This window comes from Stenella coeruleoalba (assembly GCF_951394435.1).
Source record: "Stenella coeruleoalba genome assembly, chromosome: 11".
NCBI lineage: Eukaryota > Metazoa > Chordata > Mammalia > Artiodactyla > Delphinidae > Stenella > Stenella coeruleoalba.
This window is the reverse complement of record NC_137157.1, coordinates 47,847,462-47,866,096: the sequence shown is the minus strand read 5'-3', so window position 1 is coordinate 47,866,096 and position 18,635 is coordinate 47,847,462. Positions and strand designations below refer to the sequence as shown.

Sequence of the window (18,635 nt, the reverse complement as noted above, 5' to 3'; positions counted from 1 at the left end):
TCCCATAAGGTTATCAGCTGATTTCTCAGCAGAAACTCTGCAGGCCAGAAGGGAGTGGCACGATATATTTAATGTGATGAAAGGGAATAACCTACAACCAAGAATACCCAGCAAGGCTTTCATTCAGATTCAATGGAGAAATCAAAAGCTTTACAGACAAGCAAAAGCTAAAAGAATTCAGCACCAACAGACCAGCTTTGCAACAAATACTAAAGGAACTTCTCTATGGGCAAAAGAAAAGGCCACAACTAGAAACAAGAAAATTACAAATGGAAAAACTCACTGGTAAAGGCAAACATACAGTAAAGGTAGGGAATCATAGGCACACAAATATGATATCAAACCCAGCAACTGTGAGAAGAAGAGAGCAAAGATGCAGGATACAGGAAATGCATTTGAAATTAAAAAACTGGCAACTTAAAACAATCTTGTTTGGGCTTCCCTGGTGGCGCAGTGGTTGAGAGTCTGCCTGCCGATGCAGGGGACACAGGTTCTTGCCCCGGTCCGGGAAGATCCCACATGCCACGGAGCGCCTGGGCCCGTGAGCCATGGCCACTGAGCCTGCGCATCTGCAGCCTGTGCTCCGCAACGGGAGAGACCAGAACAGTGAGAGGCCCGTGTACCGCAAACAAAACAATCTTGTTTATGTATAGACTGCTATAGCAAAACCTCATGGTAACCACAAACCGAAAATGCACAACAGAGACACACACAAAAAAGGAAAAGGCATTCAAACACAATGCTAAAGTTAGTCATCAAATCACAAGAGAACAAAAGAGGAAGGGAAGAAAAAAGACCTACAAATCCAGAACAATTAACAAAATGGCAATAAGAACATACATATCAATAATTACCTTAAACATAAACAGATTAAATGCTCCAACCAAAAGACATAGACTAGCTGAATGGATACAAAAACCTGTATATATGCTGTCTACAAGAGCACTTCAGATCTAGGGACACATTTAGACTGAAAGTGAGGGGATGTAAAAAGGCATTCCATGCAAATGGAAATCAAAAGAAAGCTGGAGTAGCAATACTCATAGCAGACAAAATAGACTTTAAAATAAAGACTATTACAAGAGACAAAGAAGGACACTACATAATGATCAAGGGAGCAGTCCAAGAAGAAGATATGACAATTGTAAATATATATGCACCCAACATAGGAGCACCTCAATATTTAAGCCAAATACTAAAAGCCACAGAAGGAGAAATTGACAGTAACACAGTAATAGTAGGGGACTTTAACACCCCACTTTCATCAATAGACAGATCATCCAGACAGAAAATCAATAAGGAAACACAGGCCTTAAATGACACATTAGACCAGATGGACTTAATTGATGTTTATAGAGCATTCCATCCAAAAGCAGCAAAATACACATTCCTCTCAAGTGCACAAGGAACATTCTCCAGGATTGATCACATGCTGGGCCACAAAGCATAAATTGGTAAATTTGAGAAAACTGAAATCATATCAAGTATCTTTTCCAACCACAACATATGAGATTAGAAATCAACTACAAGAAAATAAAACTAAAAAACATGGGGGATATATAGCCTGAACCAAGATGGAGTAGAAGGACTTGCTCTCACTCTCTTGTGAGAACACCAGAATCACAACTAGCTGCTGGACTATCATCGACAGGAAGACACTGGAACTCACCAAAAAAGATACCCCACATCCAAAGACAAAGGGGAAGCCACAATGAGATGGTATGAGGGGCACAATCACAGTAAAATCAAATTCCATAACTGCTGAGTGGGTGACTCACAAACTGGAGAACACTTATACCATAGAAGTCCACCCACTGGAGTGAAGGTTCTGCGCCCCACGTCAGGCTTCCCAACCTGTGGGTCCAGCAACGGGAGGAGGAATTCCTAGAGAATCAGACTTTGAAGGCTAGCGGGATTTGATTGCAGGACTTCGACAGGACTGGGGGAAACAGAGACTCCACTCTTGGAGGGCACAAAGTAGTGTGTGCATCGGGACCCAGGGGAAGGAGCAGTGACCCCAGGGGAGACTGAACCAGACCTACCTGCTACTGTTGGAGGGTCTCCTGCAGAGGCGGGGGTGGCTGTGTCTCACCGTGGGGACAAGGACACTGGCAGTAGAAGTTCTGGGAAGTACTACTTGGCGTGAGCCCTCCCAGAGTCTGCCATTAGCCCCACCAAAGAGCCCAGGTAGTCTCCAGTGTTGGGTTACCTCAGGCCAAACAACCAACAGGGAGGGAACCCAGCCCCACCCATCAGCAATCAAGAGGATTAAAGTTTTACTGAGCTCTGCCCACCAGAGCAACAGTCAGCTTTACCCACCACCAGACCCGCCCATCAGGAAACTTGCACAAGCCTCTTAGAAAGCCTCATCCACCAGAGGGCAGACAGCAGAAGCAAGAAGAACTACAGTCCTGCAGCCTGTGGAACAAAAACCACATTCACAGAAAGACAAGATGAAAAGGCAAAGGGCTATGTACCAGATAAAGGAAAAAGATAAAACCCCAGAAAAACAACTAAATAAAGTGGAGATAGGCAACCTTCCAGAAGAATAATTCACAATAATGATAGTGAAGATGATCCAAGACCTCGGAAAATGACTGGAGGCAAAGATCAAGAAGATGCAAGAAATGTTTAACAAAAACCTAGAAGAATTAAAGAACAGAGATGAACAATACAATAACTGAAATGAAAACTACACTAGAAGGAATCAATAGTAGAATAACTGAGGCGGAGAACGGATAAGTGACCTGGAAGACAGAATGGTGGAATTCACTGCTGCAGAACAGAATAAAGAAAAAAGGATGAAAAGAAATGAAGACAGCCTAAGAGACGTCTGGGACAACATTAAACGCAACAACATTCGCATTATAGGGGTCCCAGAAGGAGAAGAAAGAAAGGACCAGAGAAAATATTTCAAGAGATTATAGTCGAAAACTTCCCTAACATGGGAAAGGAAAAAGCCACCCAAGTCCAGGAAGTGCAGAGAGTCCCAAACAGGATAAACCCAAGGAGAAACATGCTGAGACACATAGTAATCAAATTGACAAAAATTAAAGACAAAACCTATTGAAAGCAGCAAGGGAAAAATGACAAATAACATAGAAGGGAACTCCCATGAGGTTAACAGCTGATTTCTCAGCAGAAACTCTACAAGTCAGAAGGGAGTGGCATGATAGACTTAAAGTGATGAAAGGGAAGAACCTACAATCAAGATTACTCTACCTGGCAAGGATCTCATTCAGATTCGATGGAGAAACCAAAAGCTTTAGAGACAAGCAAAAGCTAAGAGAATTCAGCCCCACCAAACCAGCTCTAAAACAAATGCTAAAGGAACTTCTCTAAGTGGGAAACACAAGAGAAGAAAAGAATGTACAAAACAAACCCAAAACAATTAAGTAAATGGTCATAGGAACATATGTATCGATAATTACTTTAAACATAAATGGATTAGGTGCTCCAACCAAAAGACACAGGCTTACTGAATGGATACAAAAACAAGACCCATCTATATGCTGTCTACAAGAGACCCACTTCAGACCTAGGGACACATACAGACTGAAAGTGAGGGGATGGAAAAAGATATTCCATGCAAATGGAAATCAAAAGAAAGCTGGAGTAGCAATACTCATATCAGATAAAATAGACTTTAAAACAAAGAATGTTACAAGAGACAAGGAAGGACACTACATAATGATCAAGGGATCAATCCAGGAAAAAAATACAACAATTATAAATATATATGCACCCAACATAGGAGCACCTTAATACATAAGGCAACTGCTAACAGCTATAAAAGAGGAAATCGACAGTAACACAGTAATAGTGGGGGACTTTAACACCTCACTTACACCAATGGACAGATCATCCAAAATGAAAATATATAAGGAAACACAAGGTTTAAATGACACAATAGACCATATAGATTTAATTGATATTTATAGGACATTCCATCCAAAACCAGATTTCACTTTCTTCTCAAGTGCGCATGGAACATTCTCCAGGATAGATCACATCTTGGGTCACAAATCAAGCCTCAGTAAATTTAAGAAAACTGAAATCATATCTAGCATCTTTTCTGACCACAACACTATGAGATTAGAAATGCATTACACGGAAGAAAACGTAAAAAACACCAACACATGGAGGCTAAACAATACGTTACTAAATAACCAAGCAATCACTGAAGAAATCAAAGAAGAAATCAAAAAATACCTAGAGACAAATGACAATGAAAACACGACAATCCAAAACCTATGGGATGCAGCAAAAGCAGTTTTAAGAGGGAAGTTTATAGCTATACAAGCCTACCTCAAGCTACAAGAAAAATCTCAAATAAACAATCCAACCTTACACCTAAAGGAACTAGAGAAAAAAGAACAAACAAAACCCAAAGTTAGCAGAAGGAAAGAAATCATAAAGATCAGAGCTGACATAGAAACAAAGAAAACAATAGCAAAGATCAATAAAACTAAAAGCTGGTTCTTTGAGAAGATAAACAAAATTGATAAACCATTATCCACACTCATCAAGAAAAAGAGGGAGAGGACTCAAATAAATAAAATTAGAAATGAAAAAGGAGAAGTTACAACAGACACCGCAGAAATACAAAGCATCCTAAGAGTTTACTACAAGCAACTCTATGCCAATAAAATGGACAACCTGGAACAAATGGACAAATTTTTAGAAAGGTATAACCTCTAAGACTGAACTGGGAAGAAACAGAAAATATGAACAGATCAATCTCAAGTAATGAAATTGAAACTGTGATTAAAAATCTTCCAAAAAACCAAAGTCCAGGACCAGATGGCTTCACAGGTGATTTCTATCCAATTAGACAAGAGCGAACACCAATCCTTCTCAAAGTCTTCCAAAAAATTGCAGAGGAAGGAACACTTCCCAACTTATTCTATGAGGCCACCATCACCCTGATACCAAAACCAGATAAAGATACCACAAAACAAGAAACTTACAAACCAATATGACTGATGAATATAGATGCAAAAATCCTCAACACATTACTAGCAAGCAGAATCAAACAGCACATTAAAAGGATCATACACCAAGATCAAGTGGGATTTATCTCAGGGATGCAAGGATTCTTCAGTATATGCAATTCAATCAATGACATATTAACGAATTGAATAATAAAAATCATATGATCATCTCGATAGATGCAGAAAAAGCTTTTGACAAAATTCAACACCCATTTATGATAAAAACTCTCCAGAAAGTGGGCATAGAGTGAACCTACCTCAACATAATAAAGGCCATATATGACAAACCTGCAGCAAACATACCTATCAATTGTGAAAAACTGAAAGCATTTCCTCTAAGATCAGGTACAAGACAAGGATGTCCGCTCTCACCACTATTATTCAACATAGTTTTGGAATTCCTAGCCATGGCAATCAAGGAAGAAAAAGAAATAAAAGGAATCCAAATTGGAAAAGAAGAAGTAAAACTGTCACTGTTTGCAGATGACATGATTGTATACATAGAGAATCCTAAAGATGCCACCAGAAAACTACTAGAGCTAATCAATGAATTTGGTAAAGTTGCAGGATACAAAATTAATGCACAGAAATCTCTTGCATTCCTATACGCTAACAATGAAAGATCAGAAAGAGAAATTAAGGAAACAATCCCATTCACCATTGCAACAAAAAGAATAAAATATCTAGGAATAAAACTACCTAGGGAGACAAAAGACCTGTATGCAGAAAACTATAAGACAATGATGAAAGAAATTAAAGATGATACCAACAAATGGAGAGATATACCATGTTCTTGGATTGGAAGAATCAACATTGTGAAAATGACTATACTACCCAAAGCAATCTACAGATTCAATGCAATCCCTATCAAATTACCAATGGCAGTTTTTACAGAACTACAACAAAAAATCTTAAAATTTGTATGGAGACACAAAGGACCCCAAATAGCCAAAGCAGTCTTGAGGGAAAAAAGCAAAGCTGAAGGAATCAGACTTCCTGAGTTCAGACTATACTACAAAGGTACAGTAATCAAGACAATATGGTACTGGCACATAAATAGAAACATAGATCAATGGAACAAGATAGAAAGCCCAGAGATAAAGCCACACACTTATGGTCAACTAATGTATGACAAAGGAGGCAAGGATATACAATGGAGAAAAGAGAGTCACTTAAATAAGTGGTGCTGGGAAAACTGGACAGCTACATGTAAAAGAATGAAATTAGAACACTCCCTAACACCACACACAAAAATAAACTCAAAATGGATTAGAGACCTAAATGTAAGACTGGACACTATAAAACTCTTAGAGGAAAACATAGGAAGAATACTCTTTGACATAAATCACAGCAAGATCTTTTTTGATCCATCTCCTAGAGTAATGGAAATAAAAACAAAAATAAACAAATGGAACCTAATGAAACATCAAAGCTTTTGCATAGCAAAGGAAACCAGAAACAAGACGAAAAAACAACTCTCAATATGGGAGAAAATATTTGCAAATGAAGCAACTGACAAAGGATTAATCTCCAAAATTTACAAGCATCTCATGCAGCTCAATATTAAAAAAACAAACAACCCAATCCAAAAATGGGCAGAAGACCTAAATAGACATTTCTCCAAAGAAGACATACAGATGGCCAAAAAGCACATGAAGCTGCTCAACATCACTAATTATTAGAGAAATGCAAATCAAAACTACAATGAGGTATCACCTCACACCAGTTAGAATGGGCATCATCAGAAAACCTACAAACAACAAATGCTGGAGAGGGTGTGGAGGAAAGGGAACCCTCTTGCACTATTGGTGGGAATGTAAATTGATACAGCCACTATGGAGAACAGTATGGAGGTTCCTTAAAAAACTAAAAATAGAATTACCATATGATCCAGCAATTCCACTACTGGGCATATACCCAGAGAAAACCATAATTCAAAAAGACACATGCACCCCAATGTCCACTGCAGCACTATTTACAATAGCCAGGTCATGGAAGCAACCTAAATGCCCATTGACAGATGAATGGATAAAGAAGATGTGGTACATATATACAGTGGAATATTACTCAGCCATAAAAAGGAACAAAATTGGTCATTTGTTGAGATGTGGATGGATCTAGAGACTATCATACAGAGTGAAGTAAGCCAGAAAGAGAAAAACAAATATTGTATATTAACAGATATATGTGGAACCTAGAAAAATGGTACAGATGAACCAGTTTGCAGGGCAGAAATTGAGACAGAGATGTAGAGAAGAAACGTATGGACACCAAGGGGGGTAAGAGGTGGGGTGGTGGTGGTGGTGGTGTGATGAAATGGGCGATTGGGATTGACATGTATACACTGATGTGTATAAAATTGATGAATAATAAGAAAAAAATGCAAAACGTATTTTTTTTTTACAATTTAAATAAAAACTCTGGTTTGTAAAGGAAGATTATACAGCTTTTGAGGACATGGGTTGGAATACTTTTTAAATGTAATTAATCTCAAATAAGCCAGGCAGAGGAAGACAAATACTGCATAGAATCACTTATACGTGAAATCTTAAAAAAAAGCCAAAGGCTAGAAGCAAAGCAGGGCGCGATGTGGCGAAATAAAGAGAGCTTGGTCATAGGGTACAAAGTTTCGGTTATAAGATGAATAAGGTCTGAGGATCTAACGAAAAACATGGTGACTGTAGTGATAACAGTGTGTTATATAATTGAAATTTGCTGAAAGAGTAGAACTTAAATGCTCTTACCTCCCCCCAAAAAGGATAAATACGTGAGGTGATGGATGTGTTAATTAATGAGATGGGTGGAATCCTTTCACAATGTACACATACATCAAATCACCACAATGTACATTTTAAACGTCTTGTAATTTTATGTCAATTGTACCTCAACAAAGCTGAAATAATAGGTTTAAACATGTTTTATTCATATTGTCTACACTTTTGGATTTACTTAAATTACTTGAAGCTCTCAAACAGTCTAAGAGTTGGACCTGAAAGAACAGGTCTCCATCAGAGACCAGAAAAAATAGAACTCCTCTCAGCCATTTAGCATTTATCACCACCAGTACATATAGAGTCTTTGGTTCATTTGTTGTCTAAAGCTATGTTGCCATGGAACTACTCCTGAATATTTCTTTTGGCCTGTCAAACACATGCTATAGTTTCAGTGAAACCACGGATTCCTGCCCACCTTCCCCCTCCATTTTCAAGGAACCAAGTAGTTATTTTGGTATGAAGGTCTAAAAATCGTGTATTATTGTAGTTAAGGGTGACAAATTGCAACAATAATAGAAAAGATTAAACAACCAGAGAGTTAAAGTGAATTCAAACAAAAATTTTTTGTCTGTTCTATTTGGAGTGGGTAAATTCAAAAACCACAGAACAGTTTTTGACATTATTATGACTGAAAGCTTGAATAGCTTTCCAGTTTTTTTACTTGTAGCTGGAATATGGTTAAGACAGAAACATACTTATTAAAATGACAGAGCAAATGGTATGGTTGTTTTAATATGTGGCTAGATAATCAAAATTATGAAAGTTCTATTTGGCATATATTCCAAATTTCTTTTAAAAATCAACATTCAGGAGAGCTTGGAGAAAATTCTCACCTATTGTTATAGAATGTGAGCTGCAGTACTCCTTCCTATGCTGTAAAGAAATTTAGAGCATATGAGATGGAAGAGACCATACCAGGAGCTATTGTTCATTCTGTTAGTTGTTCTGAGGCTTTTAAATTAAATATTGAGTAGCTATAAAAGAAAGCTTATGAAGCTTACAGAAGATATAAAGAACATTACTGTTACCTCTGTTATTTCTTATGTGCCTCTCCCTGATCCTATTAACTTCTTTTCCCTTTGAGAGAGCACCATCCTGGATTTTGTAGTTTTATCATATGTGTTTAATCATTTTGCATGGTTTTAGACTTAATCCTATGGAATTTTATTACATCTTCTTTCATGGCTTCTTTTTTTCAATATTATATTCCAGTGATTCACCCGTGTTACTGCTTGTAGCTGTATTTCATTGGTTTTCATTGCTGAATACATTCCATTATGTTAATATGCTATAATTTCTAGTATCTATTTTACTGTTGATAGGCATTTGGGTTGTTTCCATTATTTATTATTAGCGGTGCTGCTGTGAACACTTTCTGTTTGCTGCTCGTTTATAGAAATTTACTTTTGATTTGATTTGCTAACGTCTTAAGGAATGTTCACATCGTGTATTTGACCTGTAATTTTCCTATTTTGCAATGACATGTTTAGATTTTGCTATCAAGGTTATTCTTGCTTCAGAAAAGGAGTTACAGAGTGTTCCTACCTCTTCTTTTCCCTTTTATGTAATCTGGAATAGTTTGTTTAAGACTGGAATTACTAGTGTATTTTTCCACTTGGTAGAGCCTGCCTGTAAGACCTTCTTTTTTGAGGGAGGATTTTAAACTACTGACAGATTTTTAAATTGTTATAGGATTATTCAGTTTTTCTGTTTCTTAAGTCTGTTTTAGTAGGTTACAGTTTTCTAGAAATGTATCAATTTTGTTTATGATTTTAAAAAATTAGTGGCATAAAGTTATGTATAATATCCTCTTGTTTTTAAAGAATATACTCACAGTGCCCCCGTTATTCTCTGTAGCATCTGTACTTGTTCCTTATTTCTCATGTTGTTTATTTGTACCTCCTCTCTTTTTTTCTTCATTCTCACTAGAATTTTGTCAATTTTGTCAGCTTTTTCAAAAAACCAAATTTGGACTTTACAGATTATTGTGTATATGTTTTCTATTTTGTTAATTTCTGACGTTGTCATTTAAAATTACCTTTTTTCTGTTTCCTTGGGCTTATTTTGCTAGAGTTTTTTTCTCACCTCTACAATGAATAGATGCTCAGCTCATTGTGATTGTTTTAAAATGCTTTGACACCCTTTCCTTAAAAAAAAAATGGGACCTGATTTTCCTCCTCTTGTGAACAAGACTTAGTGACTCACTTCTCACAAATAGAATGTGGCAAAAATGATGGTATGTGGCTTCCAAGAATAGGTCACAAAAAGAATAGCTTCTGCCTGGCTTTTCCTCTTTCGGATCACCCACTTGGGAGAACCTAGCCACCATCTAATGAGAACATATAAGCAGCCCTCTGTGAAGGGCCAGGTGGAGAGAAACTGAGGCCTCCCTGCCAACAGCCAGCACCAGCTTGCCAGCTAACAACCTTGGAAGTGGATGCTTCTCTTTTATTCAAGCCTTCAGATGATGTGACTGCAACCTCACGAGACACCTCAAGCCAGAACCATGTAGCCATGCTTTTGAAATCCTGACCCACAAAAACTATGAGAGAAGATAGATATTTATTGTTGTTCTACACCATTAGCTTTTGGTGTAATTCATCTTGCAACAGTAGAGACTATTATAATATATTCATTAATCACCAGCCCTTCTACCCTGACATAAGCATTTAAATGCTATAAATTTCCCTCTACACATTGTTTTAACTCAATCCCACAAATTTGGATAGGCAGTATTTTTCATTATCATTAAGATTTAAATATTTTCTAATTTCCATTATTTCTTCTTCTTTGAATTATGAGTTACTCAGAATTATGTTTCATAATTTCCAAATATATATTGCATATTTGTTATTGATTTCTAGTTTAACTGCATTTTGAACAGAAAATATAGTCTATATGATATAATCCTTTAAAAAAAAAACATGTGGGGGCTAAACAAATGCTACTAAACAACCAATGGGGCATTGAAGAAATCCAAGGAAGTAAAAAAATAACTAGAGACAAATGAAAATGAAAATATGACAATCCAAAACCTACACGACACAGCAAAAGCAGTTTTAAGAGGGAATTTTATAGCAATACAATCTTAGGAAACAAGAAAAATCTCAAATAACCTAACCTTACACCTGAAGCAAACAGAGAAAGAAGAACAAACAAAATCCAAACTTAGAAGGAAAGAAATCATAAAGATCAGAGCAGAAATAAATGAAATAGAGACAAAGAAAACAATAGAAAATATCAATGAAACTAAAAACTGGTTCTTTGAAAAGATAAACAAAATTGACAAACCTTTAGCCAGACTCATCAAGCAAAACAGAGAGAGGGCTCAAATCAATACAATTAGAAATGAAAAACATTACAATGGACACCACAGAAATACAAAGGATCATAAGAGACTACTACAAGCAACCATATGCCAATAAAATGGATAACCTAGAAGAAATGGACAAATTCTTAGAAAGATATAACCTTCCAAGACTGAACCAGGAAGAATTAGAAAATATGAACAGACCAATCACAAGTACTGAAATTAAAACTGTGATTAAAAAACCCCCAACAGGGGCTTCCCTGGTGGCACAGCGGTTGGGAGTCTGGCTGCCGATGCAGGGGACGCGGGATCGTGTCCCGGTCTGGGAGGATCCCGCATGCCGCAGAGGGGCTGGGCCCGTGAGCCATGGCCGCTGAGCCTGTGCGTCTGGAGCCTGTGCTCCGCAACGGGAGGGGCCACGACAGTGAGAGGCCCGCGTACTGCAAAAAAAAAAAAAAAAAAAAACTCCCAACAAACAAAAGTCCAGGACCAGACGGCTCCACAGGTGAATTCTATCCAACAATTAGACAAGAGCTAACACCAGTCCTTCTCAAAGTCTTCCAAAAAATTGCAGAGGAAGGAACACTTCCCGACTCATTCTATGAGGCCACAATCACCCTGATACCAAAACCAGATAAAGATACCACAAAAAAGAAAATTACAGGCCAATATCACGGATGAACACGGATGCAGAAATCCTCAACAAAATACTAGAAAACTGAATCTGTCAGTACATGAAAAGGATCATAAACCATGATCAAGTGGGATTCATCCCAGGGATACAAGGATTTTTCAGTATCTACAAATCAATCAGTGATACACCATGTCAACAAATCGAAGAATAAAAACCATATGATCATCTCAATAGATGTAGAGAAAGCTTTTGACAAAATTCAACATCCATTTATGATAAAAACTCTTCCAAAAGTGTGCATAGAGGGAATCTACCTCAACATAATAAGGGCCATATATAACAAGCCTACAGCTAACATCATACTCAACGGTGAAAAGCTGAAAGCATTTCCTGTAAGATCAGGAACAAGACGAGGATGTCCACTTTTGCCACTTTTATTCAACATAGTGTTGGAAGTCCTAGCCATGGCAGAGAAGAAAAAGAAGTAAAAGGAATCCAAACTGAGAAAGAAGAAGTAAAACTGTCACTGTTTGCAGACGACATGATACTATACATAGAAAATCCTAAAGATGCTACCAGAAAACTACTAGAGCTCATCAATGAATTTGGTAAAGTTGCAGGATACAAAATAAATACAGAAGTCTGTTGCATCTGTATACACTAGCAATGAAAGATCAGAAAGAGAAATTAAAGAAACAATCCCATTTACCATCACATCAAAAAGAGTAAAATACCTAGGAATAAACCTACCTAAGGAGGCAAAAGATCTGTATTCAGAAAACTATAAGATGCTGATGAAAGAAATTGAAGATGACACAAACAGATGGAAAGATATACCGTGTTCTTGGATTGGAAGAAATATTGTCAAAATTGTCAAAATGTCAAAATTGTCAAAATATTATCATATTGTCAAAATGACTATACTGCCCAAGGCAATCTACAAATGCAATCCCTATCAAATTACCAATGGCATTTTCCATAGAATTAGAACAAAAAATCTTAAAATTTGTATGCAGACACAAAAGACCTTGAATAGCCAAAGCAATCTTCAGAAAGAAAAATGGAGATGGAGGAATCAGGCTCCCTGACTTCAGACTATACTACAAAGCTACAGTCATCAGAACAGTATGGTACTGGAACAAAAACAGAAAAATAGATCAATGGAATAGGATAGAAAGCCCAGAAATAAACCCACACACCTATGGTCACAATCTACAACAAAGGAGTCAAGACTATACAATGGAGAAAAGACAGTCTCTTCAGTAAATGGTGCTGGGAAAACTGGACAGCTACATGTAAAAAAATGAAATTAGAACATTCTTTAACTCCATACATAAAAATTAACTCAAAATGGATTATGGACCTAAATGTAAGATCGGATACTAGAACACTCTTAGAGGAAAACAGGCAGAACATTCTTTGGCATAAATTGCAGCAATATCTTTTTGCATACGTCTCCTAGAGTAATGGAAATAAAAACAAAAATAAACAAATGGGACCTAATGTAACTCAGAAGGCTTTGCACAGCAACGGAAACCATAAACAAAACAAAGACGACCCACAGAATGGGAGAAAATATTTGCAAACAATGCGACTGACAAGGAGTTAATCTCCAAAATTTACAAACAGCTCATGGGCTCAATATCAAAAAAACAACCCAGTCAAAAAATGGGCAGAAGACCTAAATAGACATTTCTCCAAAAAGACATACAGATGGACAAGAGGCACATGAAAAGATGCGCAGTGTCACTAAAAATTAGAGAAATGCAAATCAAAGCTACAATAAGGTATCACCTCACACCAGTCAGAATGGCCATCATCAAGAAGTCTACAAACAAGTGCTGGAGAGGGTATGGAGAGAAGGGAACCCTCCTACACTGTTGGTGGGAATGTAAATTGGTGCAGCCACTATGGAAAACAGTATGGAGGTTCCTTAAAAAACTAAAAATAGAACTACCATATGATCCAACAATCCCACTCCTGGGCATATACCCAGAGAAGGCCATAATTCAAAAAGACACATGCACCCCAATGTTCACTGCAGCACTGTTGAACAATAGCCAACATGTGGAAGCAACCTAAATGTCCATCAGCAGAGGAATAGATAAAGAAGATGTGGTACATATATACAATGGAATATTACTCAGCCATTAAAAAAGAATGAAATAATGCCATTTGCAGCAACACATTAGAATCACAGCTCCCAAGTCACTAAACATTCCCTAGCCTCAATTTCATCACCTATAATATGGGGATAATATGTATACCTTCCAGGATTGTTGTGAAGATCAAACACAAGTAACAGAACAGGAGGCTCAACGAATATTAATCCTTTCTTAATCCTTCTCTTTCTTCTTATTTGGATAAGAAAAATGATACAAGGAAAAGAAAGACTAACTATATAAGTTTGAAGTTGACACAAATACTGGATAAGTTGCTGGGGTCTCAGTTCATCTTTGTTCCGCAAGAGCAAGAATATGTGAAGGAGGAAGCTATGCTTATTTCTTCCTTTCTTAGGTCTCTGAACTAGCTTATAGTCTTCCTGCCACTTTGAAAGTCTGTGCATTTGAGCAAGATAGCTTGTAGTAATGGCAGTATGTGTGTTGGCATCTTTTCTATTTTTCATTGTCATCTTCAAAACCAACAAAATCAAACAAAACCAACCCAAACTCATAAAAAATTAAGCTATCTTTGAAATTGACTTTACACCAAAGATTCAGGATGCTAAGGCAGAAGACACCAAGAAAAAAATGTCATGGTACCTTAAAAAAAATTTAGCAAACAGTAATCAAAACAGCATGGTACTGGCACAAAAACAGACATATGGATCAACGGACGAGAATAGAGAGCCCAGAAATAAACCCACACACCTATGGTCAATTAATCTTTGACAAAGGAGGCAAGAATATACAATGGACAAAAGACAGTCCCTTCAGCAAGTGGTATTGGGAAAGCTGGACTGCTGCACATAAACCAATGAAGTTAGAATACACTGTTACACCATACACAAAAATAAACTCAAAATGGCTTAAAGACTTAAATATAAGACACGACACCATAAAACTCCTAGAAGAGAACATAGGCAAAACATTCTCTGACATAAATTGAAGCGATGTATTCATAGGTCTCCCAAGGCAATAGAAATAAAAACAAAAATAAACAAACAGGACCTAATCAAATTTATAAGCTTTTGCCCAGCAAAGGAAACCATAAACAAAATGAAAAGACAACCTACGGACTGAGAGAAAATATTTACAAACTATGCGACTGACAAGGGATTAATCTCCAAAATATACAAACAGCTCATACAATTCAATTAAAAGAAAAAACCCAATTGAAAAATGGGCAGACAACCTAAATAGACAGTTCTCCAAAGAACACATACAGACGGCCAACAGGCACATGAAAAGATACTCAACATCGCTAATTATTAGAGAAATGGAAATCAAAACTACAATGAGGTATTACCTCACACTAGTCAGAATGGACATCATTAAAAAGTCCACAAATAACAAGTGCTGGAGAGGGTGTGGAGAAAATGGAACCCTCCTACACTGTTGGTGGGAATGTAAGTTGGTGCAGCCACTATCGAAAACACAATGGAGGTCCCTCAAAAAACTAAAAATAGAATTACCATATTATCGAGCAATCCCACTCCGGGGCATATATCCAGACAAAACTATAATTCAAAAGGATCCATGCACCCCTATGTTCATAGCAGCACTGTTCACAAAGGCCAAGACATGGAAACAACCTAAAATGTCCATCGACAGATGAATGGATAAAGAAGATGTGGTACATACATACAATGGAATACTACTCAGCCATAAAAAAAGAATGAAATAATGCCATTTGCAGCAACGTGGATGTACCTTGAGGTTATCATATTAAGTGAAGTCAGAAAGAGAGAGACAAATACCATGTGATATCACTATATGTAGAATCTAAAATATGCCACAAATGAACATATCTACGAAACAGAAACAGACTCACAGACATAGAAAACAGACTGTGTTTGCCAAGGGGGAGGGGGTGGGAGAGGGATGGATTGGAGGTTTGGGATTAGCAGACGCAAACTATTATGTATAGAATGGATAAACAACAAGGTCCTACTGTATAGCACAGGGAACTATATTCAATATCCTGTGATAAACCATAATGGAAAAGAACATGAAAAAGAATATGCATATATATTCAGCTATATATATTTATAGCTGTACAGCAGAAATTAAGACAACTTATAAAACAACTATACTTCAAATTAAAAAAAATTTGCAAATTCCTTCTTGGCTGGAATTGGTTGTTACACTTTAACAGAACAGATTTGAATATTTTTGACAGTCTATGAACAGTGTTTTTGGATGGCCTTAGGTACCCACACAACACCCCTATATCATGTGTCAAACTAAACAAAGATTTCCAGGGACTGGTAGTCTAACTATCCTCAAACATGGGAAAAGGAAGAGTAATTTGGATTCAGGTCGATTGCCAAAAGTCTTCATATTCCAGTTTTGACTCTCATTCAATGTCCTCTAAAGATTAAAAGATTCATTTCTGTATGACCCTTAGCCAAACCTAGAGACAACTGTTCAAGCTGGGAATATCTGAATATCACTCTGTTACTGAACAAACACAGACCATTCTTAAATACAGAATTTCTATTAGAGGAAAACCCCATAGCACCTGCCAAATATAAGCTGCCTTTGATCTATACGTCTTTTCAATATTCTGTCCAGGCACCACCAAACTTTTCACTTAGAAAGAAGTGATTGTTTTACCAGAAGAGATTATTTATTTCTATATGCTGAAATCGAAAATTGAAAAAAGACCAGAAGATCCAAAGAGATTCAGAGACAGCCAGCACTATGACATCAGGAGAACAAAAAGCAAAATTTTGAAAAAAGCTCAGATAATAAGCAAAGGAGAATAAAATCTGAGACTTAAATTTTGTGGCCACATCTGGAAATGAGGGGCAGAAATGTAAAGCTCTCCTTCCCTTGGGGATGTATCGAGCTGTGTGGATGAAAAGCCCGTGCTGGGCAAGGACTGGCCACAGCGCAGAGTCTGAGCCGGTGGTACTCGGGAGACTGTTCACTCCCATGTCCCCACCTAATGATTATAGCTGCCACTGACTTTGGATCTGATAACAGATGCCTAGCTGTGTCTCACAGGCTTCTGGAACTCAACACATACCAGATTCTCTCAGGTCCAGGTTGCTTAGGTTTCTGGATGCTGTGGGCCATCCCCCAAACCTCTGGGTTCAGATCTGCTCTGAGGAGTTCAAGGGAGAGAACAGCAGCAGGTAATATCACGTCTTGCTCATCTTTGCTTCTCCCCAGAGAGGGAACAAGCAGGACATTCCAGATCCCTAGAATTCACACTCAACTTAATGTCTGCCTTACCCTCATCCCAACAGGAGCCTAGTCAACCCTCTAAGCATGACAACACAGCACCAAAGGACCTGAGTTTAGATTGAGGTTGGCAGTGAGATTTAATTGAAAGAATGACCCCATCGGAGCCTTAGAACAAGCTGGGGTGAGAAAAGGCATATGCTATTACTCCCAGCTGACAAAGCTCCTTCACTGGCAATGTTATTTCAGCAGGATACTTCAGAGCCCACCTTAATTCAGGGCTCAGCAAATAACCTTTCCAGCTAGACTGAAATTCCGAAGATAGCAGTGCAGTTCATGGAGTGTATTTCATGTTCAGTTGCACTCCCATGCTGATGCTTCTGAAGAAGGAATTTTGGAAAAGGACAGAGTACACACTAAAAGTTAATATAGGTAGAAATACAGTAAAAGTAGAAATGTGCCTCATGAGAAAAGTCAAGTAGAGACATACCAGAATACAAAGTCTGGTGACATAATGAAAAAGGAGAAAGACCCAATAATAAGCTTAATAAAAATTATTAAGATGCTGGTGAAAAAGAAAGATGACATTTCGTAATCTCCCCCATCAACCTACCCCATAAATGTCTCAGCCAGTTAGATGCAGCTCTGCCAATTCAAAAATAACCTTTGCGTACTTGTGTCATGGGGGTGAAGAGGTTGGGAGTCAAATATGAAAGGGGGAAGGAGTAGCCATGGTAGGGATGTGTGGCCAAGGGAAGCTCCTAATTTTCCTTGCACTCAGCCCTGTACCCCTCTGCTTCTGACTTTTCCCTGCCTCAACCGTCTCCATCTCTTTTCAGCAGGTGGGAAGCTTTGGTGTGAAGCATGCAGAAAATCCAGGAATTATGCAATTATGCAACAGGCCCACGATGCAAACCTCTTCAGCACAAACACACATCCTCCACTTTGGCTTGATGTGGTAGCATAACTGTCGCCCTAATTCCTGATACCTTTCTCCCCCAAGCCGTTCCCAATGGAGAAAAATAACTAACCTGGGCAATGCAGAAGAGCCTTCCACACCCTGCCGAGGATTCCATCATCATCACAAGCAACGTGTTGCTCTAGTACAATGGTTTTCGAAGAGTAGTCCCTGGACGGGCAGCGTCAGCATCACCAGGGAAGATGTTAATCATTCCAGACCCACTAAATCAGAAACTCTGGGGATGGGGCCTGGCAATCTCGTTTTAACAAACCCTCCTGGTGAGTCTGCTGCACGTGTTTGAGAAGGACCACTCTTGTCACATTAAGTCTGCTCATCTGTGATAAAGGCCAGACAGCCATCAAAAAACAGGCTGCAAAGACTCCCAATGCCAGGTCATTTGGCAGAGTTGAGGGGTGGGAGGGGTTGAAGCTAACGGTGCTAGATAACCACCCCAGTTCTAGAAGAAATGCAAAATGGCATGTCCAAAGTTCTCTGGTCTGTGATATTATATGGCAAGTGACAAGCAAACTTGGCTTCTTTCTAAATGGGTGATAAATGTAACAGAGTAACAGCCTGTTTTCCTGATCTTTTGCCAGATTTCCAGGTCATTC

General features: G+C 38.0%; 1 protein-coding gene across 1 annotated transcript in view; it reads right to left on the bottom strand.

The window, feature by feature from the left end:
- The window catches only part of CPM (carboxypeptidase M), an 84,860-nt gene that overhangs the window by 6,722 nt on the left and 59,503 nt on the right, over positions 1-18,635 (bottom strand). The window lies entirely within an intron of this gene.